This window comes from Aegilops tauschii, chromosome 2 (genome assembly GCF_002575655.3).
Source record: "Aegilops tauschii subsp. strangulata cultivar AL8/78 chromosome 2, Aet v6.0, whole genome shotgun sequence".
NCBI classification, from domain to species: Eukaryota; Viridiplantae; Streptophyta; class Magnoliopsida; order Poales; family Poaceae; genus Aegilops; species Aegilops tauschii.
Window position 1 is genome coordinate 61,576,334 of NC_053036.3, and position 8,736 is coordinate 61,585,069.

General features: G+C 45.5%; 1 long non-coding RNA gene across 1 annotated transcript; it reads left to right on the forward strand.

Moving 5' to 3' along the window:
• The first annotated feature begins 7,250 nt into the window (after positions 1–7,250).
• LOC120974936 (uncharacterized) lies at positions 7,251–8,328 on the forward strand. The gene is made up of 3 exons (XR_012203721.1): positions 7,251–7,554; positions 7,644–7,908; positions 7,995–8,328. It is a non-coding gene; the product is annotated as an uncharacterized lncRNA (long non-coding RNA).
• Positions 8,329–8,736: the final 408 nt, after the last annotated feature.

Consider the following 8,736-nt stretch of genomic DNA (forward strand, 5'->3'; position numbering starts at 1 on the left):
GACACAAGTAATGATACAGTTTTGCATCTTAATTTATTGCTATGGCTGGAACGAGCAATTGTTTTGCCACCGATTTGATGCCACTCTTAATGTAATATGTAATTATCTCTACTTGTGCAAACAGGGATCTTCTTTGAAGATACCATATATTTTAGTGGAACTGCACAAGAAGATGTTGGAAACATTAAATTAATCGAGGAGTATATAGTAAGCATGGCCACCACCGTAGATAGCAACAGATGGTTCCGGAGAAGTGCTTCATCTGTATGCTCTACACAATAAGCCTCCTGACAAAGGTTGGTACTCGCCCACTGATTTCATCCATATGATTGAGCTTTGTCATCTCTATTGGTGTTGTGCTACTGTTTAGATACTGTCATGAAAAAGTGGTATTGTCCTTGAGAAGTGCTTCATCTGTGCTGTTTTAAATATTTCCTTTCCTTTTTTCGAGCAAACAGGGATGCTAGCATTTAGTAGTCCTCTTGTCTTTGCACAACAGGATCATCTTCCTCTGAAGAAGAATATGGAGTACGTGAAGTGACTAGTTCCGATTATGCCAGGATGAAGAAGCCCTGTCTATCTTCTCATCAGAAGGAGCAGTTGAAAGATGGTTACATTACTCCCCACAAGACCAAACTAACTTCAGCTCAGAAGGACTGACAAATCTCCATTTTTTTTGTGATGCGCGAGTACAATGTTGTTCTAGGATTCTTTCTGGTGAGTTCCATTTTTCTAAAAGTGTGCTCTACATGGACCATGTATGTGTGTGTTGAAACTGTCAATTCATAGTACAGTTTGCTTTATACTAATCACTTTTTTGTATTTGTGCAAACAGGGGTGCTCAGCTTGATTTCAATGGGAACTACACAAAATGTTCATGAATACATCGAATCATTCATTTCCACCACAAGAAAGGAGGTGCCGATAAGTTCAAGGCGTTGCAACATATAAGGGCGAAATCATACAAGCTACGCGCGAATTTGGTTGATTTTGGTGGAAGTGCACAAAAAGAATAGCTGGTTTATTTAGCACGAGGTGCCATGTCAATGTCCGAACTGATGGCAAACCCTGCCCATTCCACAGTCGTAGGCATTTGATATTTTGGAATGGGACAACCTTGTCAAATTTTGCTCATTGATTTTAGCAAGACATGTGTTTGATATTTTCGAATGGGACGCCCTTTGCTGTCAGCAGCGTTGATCAATTTTTTCTTTATTCTTTAGTTGTGAAGTAAATATTGCCTCTGACATGTGAGCCGCTGAGATGCATAATCATCGATTGTTTTGAATGTTCTCTATGAATTTCCAGGCCTGTGTGTTTGATTGCAATGTACAGAAACGCTAAAAAGCTGCTTAAACTCTTTGTACTCCTTCTGTTCCTTTTTCCTTCGCACATCGTGAAAGTGCATACTTTTTTGTATAAGATTGGTCAAAGTAGAGATACTTTGACTGCAGACAAAACTTGTATGCAGACGAGAAAGGACCGGAGGGGGTACATGTGAAACTGCTGCAAACGAGGTGATCACCCTGGGAATAATGCTAGTACGTATTGTTTTGCATGTTCATCCAATGCCATTGATACAGGAATTCGAGCTAATTTTTTTTAAATAATACATTTTTTAAATTACAGAAATATTACGCGAAAAAAAGAAATTTCAAAAATAATACACCGTCGGCCCGCTGCAGGCCGATCGGCTAGCAGCAGGCCCAATCGGCCCATAGCAGGCCGATCGGCTAGCAGCAGGCCGACTGCAAGCCCGGCTGGCACGCGGCGGCCTGTGGTTGGTCGGGCCACGTCGCGCGAGGGGGAGGCAGTGGGCTGTCGGCTTGTGCGCCCCTGTCAGCCTACCGCCCGCCGATCGGCCAGCTGCTGGCCGACAGGGGGCTGTAGCCTGACACGCTGGCCGGCCCGGCCTTATCCTCTCCTTCCTCCATTCTTCTTCTCCCGTTGCTCCTTTCTTCTGTGTTCTTCCTTCTCCTCTCTCTACAGAAAAATGGCACCCATTTGTGCACCTAAATGAGCAACATTTTCGCGATTTTGGCACCGTGAATGGGTTCAACTCATTTAGGGCAGCCAAAAGAGGTGTCGATCTACTAACGGGGTAGCTCGTGGTGGTCGTGGTGAGCTTTTTGGTGGAGGTGGTGGTGGTGAAGTTGTGGCAGTGTGGTGGTGGTGAAGTTGGGGCAGTGTGGTGGAGGTGAAGCTGTTGTTCGTCGTGCTTTGTTGGAGCCGGAGCACAGACAGTTTTTCGTTCGTCGTTCGTCGTTCATCGTTCGCACGCACGCTTCAAGGGTATATTTCAGCCCACATTTTATTTTTTGTAGGTGCTCCGGTAGTATACGTAAATATTGTTATTTGCCCCGGTAGTATAAGTAAATATTTGTGTGCGATTATTGTTATTCTGCCCGGTAGTATACCGCAATATTTTTATTTGGCCCGGTAGTATACGTAAATATTGTTATTTGCCCCGGTAGTATACGTACATATTATTCGTTCGCACGCACGCTTCGTTCGATGTGAAATAAAATTTGTGTGCGATTATTGTTATTTGCCCCGGTAGTATACGTAAATATTTGTAGTTGCTACGGCAAATTTTCGTAATATATTTTTAGGTGTGTGAATTGTATTAGTTGTTAGTGGGGATAATAAGTTGTTGCTTAATAGTTGACACGTACACAGTTGCGTGATAAGAAGTTTGAAACATGAATAAAAAGTTCGAAAGAAGAGACAATTTTTTTAAATTGATTAAAATTAAAAATACATCAACATGGGCCATATAATTGAAATAAAATGAATTATCATATTTGTCGGTTATATTATTATTATTATTTGAGGCCTATTTATTATTAGTAAACATGGGCCTATTTATTATATTATTATTAAAACAAGAGTCAAGCAACTCATCATAATCGTCCACATAGATTAAATTATATTGATCGTGAAATTTACTATGGTCCTGGTAATATATAGACATGTCTAATAATTGTATTTCGTTGTTGAAAAAATAGGTGAGTCGAGATGTCCGATGTAGTGAAGTTGAGATTTTACTATGGTCCTGGTACTGTCCAAACAAATGAGTTGGGAGCAGATCTGAGTGAATTTACTCACATAGAGGTGGCAATCAGCGAACCACAAACATGGTCTGTTAGTCAGTTGAAAGAATGGATTGCGGCAAGTTTAGGTCTTGATACTGAAACACACACCGTCGGTGTTCATGCATTGTGGACACGGTCAAGTTCAAAAATTTACTTTTATTTGAGGCCAATAGAGGGAGACTCCGATTGGGTGCGGTGGTTACAAGGTTGTGAACGAAGGGGATGCAATCCTGTTGCTTTAGTGCTTCCCGTCGTGAAGGAGGTCACTGCACATGAAGGCGAGGGTGGCTACGAAGGACAGAGCAGTCAGGTAGAAGGAGGAAATGCTTATGGTTACGAACAAGGACAGAGCAGTCAGGTACAAGGAGGAAATGCTTATGGTTATGAACCAGGGCAGAGTAGTCAGGTAGAAGGAGGAAATGCCGATGGTGATTACAATGGCGAGGTGGACGCTGACGAGGTAGATGGGCACATGCAGAACCAGATGGAATAAGAAGACACCGATGTTGAAAGGGGTCATGCCGATGATTCTGACGAGTCAAATGAAGAAGAAAATGCAGAGGAGGTCCCGAATCCTGCATGGTGGAATCATGACTTATCATCTGCAATGACCGTGAATGATGGACATGATTCAGCCTGGCAATATCACTAGAACAATATTGCGACGGGTGCTATGTATCCGAACAAGCAAGCCCTGAAGGATGCAATAATTAATTGGGCAATGTCCACGCAAAGTGTTTTCAAAGCTGAGGTGTCCAGTCAGAAATTCCTGACAATGGTATGCAAGAACGCAGATTGTCCCGCAAGGGTGCACGGCTTTCTCCCTAAGTATGGCACAAGTTGGGTGATAAGTGACTTAGTTAATCACACTTGTCTTATTCCGTGCATCCCTCAAGATCATGCCAACCTTTCATCCACGCTTATTGCTCGATTGTTTTACGATGAGATAGTGCAAGGCAAAGCTATGGAAGTGAAGGCAGTCCAGACAAAAGTCTTCGCCAGGTTGAAGTACAGAATTTCTTATGGCAAGGCTTGGAGGGCTAAGCATGCAGCGCTTGAGAGGAGATTTGGTTCTTATTTTGATGCATATGACTCTGTTGTCCACCTCCTCCACACCCTGCAGCAGCGGAATCCAGGCACCTATATCGATATCCAAGACATGTTCATGCCAGAGTTCCCAACTGTGAGGGTGTTGCATCGTCTCTTCTTCTCTTTTGGTGTATGCATCGAAGCTTTCAGGCATTACCGACCGGTGATATGTGTTGACGGTACTTTTCTCACAGGCAAGTACAAGGGTCAGATTCTGACAGCCATAGGTCAAGACGGCCAAAATCAAGTCGTCCCACTGGCATTTGCTTTTGTGGAGAGTGAGAACATTGAAAGTTGGTTATGGTTCTTCAGGCAGTTGAAAATATCAGTTGTGAAGGAGAAGCCCAATGTGTGCATCCTTCATGACAGGCATGCAGGTATACTCAGTGCGATAAGGACACTAACAAACCCAGGCCCTGAGGAACAAGTTCCATGGTAGGACTTGCAGAGCCGTTGGTGCATGCGCCATCTCGGGGCTAATTTCTTCTCGCGGTTTAGAAATAAGAACCTGACGAATCTGTTCAAAAAACTCTGCAAGCAGAACCAGTTATGGAAGTACAATTTGATACGCGATAGACTTAATGTGTGCACGCAGAGACACGTGAGGGACAGGAAAGCTGCAAGAGATGCAGCGGTGAGGGCACATGTTGAAGCAGTAGCTGCACAGTTGGCAACAGGAACAGCGGCCGTGGTGGAGGAGGCTGTTGGGCTATGTGACCTGCCAGGCTTTGACCCACCTGGTACTAGGAGAAGGCTCGGGAGGTCCATTAAAATCTTCGAGCAGTGGATAGAGCATGAGCCTCTGGAGAGGTGGTCTTTGCTACATGACACACATGGAGCAAGGTACGGTGTCATGACAACGAACCTCGCGGAAACATACAACTTTGTCCTCAGAGGAAACCGTGCATTGCCACTTACAGCCATCGTTGAGGGTATTTTCTATGGCACCGTCAAGTATTTCAGAGACAGACGTCAAATAGCAGAGCAGCATATCTTGAACAACCCAAATACACGATACTGTGAAAGAGTCACGAAGTACATGGACAACAAGATGCAAAAAGCTAGGTCACACACTGTAGTCGCCATCGGTAATCAAGAAAGAAGGTTTGAGGTCCGCTTAGCCAACAACAAATTCGGATGTGCAAATGAGTTGAGGACGCATGAGGTGAAAATTGGCAATGAAGCCTGGCCAACGTGTGAGTGCACATGCAATAAACCGAAATTGCTTCACCTACCTTGCTCACATGTACTTGCTGCTTGCGGGCAGCTTGGAATGGACGCAATATCGTTTGTGTCTCCATATTTTCTGAAAGAGGCTGTCCTCAATACCTGGACAGGTGAGCTGATGGGTTTTCGATCAATGGGTAATTTCAACAGCGTCAACCCCGCCGAAAGGCGTTACATTCCAAACCCAGAGCATATGCGTACAAGTAGAGGCAGACGGCAGTGTCAGCGCATCCGAAATGATATGGATGAATCTAAAGCAGGAGGTCCGACTAGGCAATGCATTCTATGCAATGAATTTGGCCATAGGGACACTAATTGTCCCACTTTCGTCACTGGGCGTGGACGAGGCAACCGGGGAAGAAGAGGAGGTAGAGGCAATAGAGGAGTAAGGGCGAGAGGAAGAAGCTAAGCTAGCACTAGTTTGTTCTGAATTTGTATTAAGTGTGGTGTGGCACTATGTTCTGAAGTTGTATTAAGTGTGGCACTATGTTCTGAATTTTTATTAAGTGTGGCACTATGTTCTGAATTTGTAATAAGTGTGACACTATGTTCTGAATTTTTATTAAGTGTGGCACTATGTTCTGAATTTTTATTAAGTGTGGCACTATGTTCTGAATTTTTATTAAGTGTGGCACTATGTTCTGAATTTTTATTAAGTGTGACACTATGTTCTGAATTTTGTATGTGCAGGAATGTCGGGATTGTGGTTGCTGAATGGGGACATTGATAGGGGTCATCGTGCTGCGATATGGTATGAGCGCAAGCTTGAGCCTCTGGTCACTCGCACTCCTAAGGAAAACTGGAAGATACACTCAGGATGGCTTCAGCGGTACGTGATTTATTAATTTGCACACTGACATGCATATTAATGGTTGAAATGGGAGACACTAACTGAAAAGTTCTCTGATGAAGGTTGAAATGGGCCGGCCTTTTACCTTTCGCGCGTCTGGTTGAGTCTATCCTGGGTGAGAAACGGCTCGCCATCGATGGGTCTTTGTTGAGCTGCTTAGTGGACCGTTGGAGGCCAGAGACCCACACGTTTCACTTCAGATGGGGAGAGATGGCTCCTACTCTGGAGGATGTGTCACTTTTGCTCAGACTACCATTGGCAGGTCATGCCGTAGGACCGTTGGACGCACCGGCTGGTTGGGAGCGAGCTCTTACAGAACGTTTTCATGGTGTTTTTCCGGATGCTCCGGATCCGGTATGGGAGCATCACGGACCTAAGTATGAGTGGTTGCTAAATTTCCGGGTAATTTCCCCTACCTATTATCTTCAAGTTATCGTGCATAAAGTTTTACAGAAAATAATTGCGGCTTACTAAAACTTTCTCTTCACTTAATGCAGATCCAGAACTTCCGGGCGCCGTTGACTGCGGAACAGATCACTCGGAGCCTGGAGGCCTACTTACTGTGGCTTTTTGGCAAGGTGATGTTCACGGAGAACCATGTCACCACTATTAGCGCCCTCTACATCCCTATGGCACTCGAGATAGCGAGCGCTCAGACGGCGGATCAGATCAGACAGAGGAGTTGGGGTTCAGCGGTCTTAGCGGCTACATACCAAGGTATGTGCAACGGTTGCCAGCTTACATCAAGAAAGCCAGCCCTTCTTGGATGCCCTCTATTCCTATAGCTGTGGTCGTGGGAGAGGTTCTCTATAGGGCGACCAGATGTACGTGTTCATGAGCCTATAGACGCCATGTTTGATGTTGACGGCATCGACATGCCTACTTTCGGTCTGTGTTGGACTCGTCGCGAGGTATGCACCGTGTTGTAGTTTAATGTAACTTTTTCTGCAGAAGAGATAGTTCGATGCTAGCGGCTAATAACTTTTCTTCTCTGCAGAGACGCTTTGCTAGTGATCAGACCAGGAAGGCATACACAGCATTGAACGAGCAGTTCGATGCGTACACCGGGGTCATCTGGCAGCCCTACACGGAAGCAGCCATACAAGCGAGATACCCTGCTGGTATGTCTGTGCTATGCACAAGGGACCGAGATTACTGGATGACAAAATCTAAGATCATCTTCGATGTCTTCGTCGAGGAGATGGCACAACAGAGGGTTATGAGGCAATTTGGTCATCTGCAGTTGGAGCTACCTCCCCCTATAGAGAACCCGCTGCCAGCACACATCCACAGGTATCAACCAGTTTTTCAATGTTGCATTATCTTTCATAGTACTCCATTCGAAGCTTTAGGTAATTGTTGAACACACACCACAATTTTAGGACGACAAGGAAGGGCATGAACAGGACAACTGCTGACTGGCTAGTTAGACTAGAGCCGTATGTTATAGAATGGGAGACAACAAACACAAATCTATGGCACGAGAATCACAATTTCGATCTCGATGAATTCAATCTCTATTTGCGGCGCTACATGACCGGAACACGGTTACGCATTGTTGAGTACTCCCACCCAGAGGAGATACCGGATCCTACTCCGTCGGATATGTACCCGAGCTATGATACTTCCGGCTCTAGGCAGTACGCGGTAAGATATATTTTCTTTACGTAATGTTGTCACATACTTTCACGTGCAAGAGACAGACATTAATTAATCGTCATGGAAATTTGCAGGCTACCTTGACACGCAAACTCTACGAAGATGTGACCACCTTTGGACGATCACTATCGTCTGGACCTCTTCTTCAGCATCGTCCAGTGGTACAGCCCTTCTTGGAAAGAATTCAGAATAAGATACGGACTGTGTACGAGGCTATCACGTGCACCCGGAGAACCGATGTTGTTCAGCACCAGTAGGAGCAGCCGCGTCACTCCATGCACCGACATCAACCACGTCCACGTCTAGCACCTCAGCCGACAGCCAGGCCACCCCGTCCTGACCAACCTGGCAGTTCTACGTGGCACCCGCAGCACTATGGTCCCACGTCGAGCTTCGTGTTTTCTCCACAGCCACAGCAACGTGGTCCCTCGTCGAGCTTCGTGTTTTCTCCAAAGACACAGCAGCACAGTCCCTCGTCCAGTTTCGTGTTTGAGCCAGAGCAGACGTCACACCCAGCAGGTATGTGTCTTCATATTTACTGTTTTCAATATTAATTGACGCGACCTCATTCTTCATGATGATACGTTCCATCGCGTAGGAGCCTATGGATATCATGTGTCTATGTCGGCATCACATGATACGTGGGGGAGTGATCAACATCCCGAGGACAACATACAGGCTCAGATGTCGCAGCACACCCAGTGGATGAACATGTTTTCGACTCCTCCACCAGGCCCCACACAGCATACACAGCATGACCAGGGAGAGTGTGAGATTCCTCCTCGTCACGTTAGGGCACCCGACAGGTTGGGATGG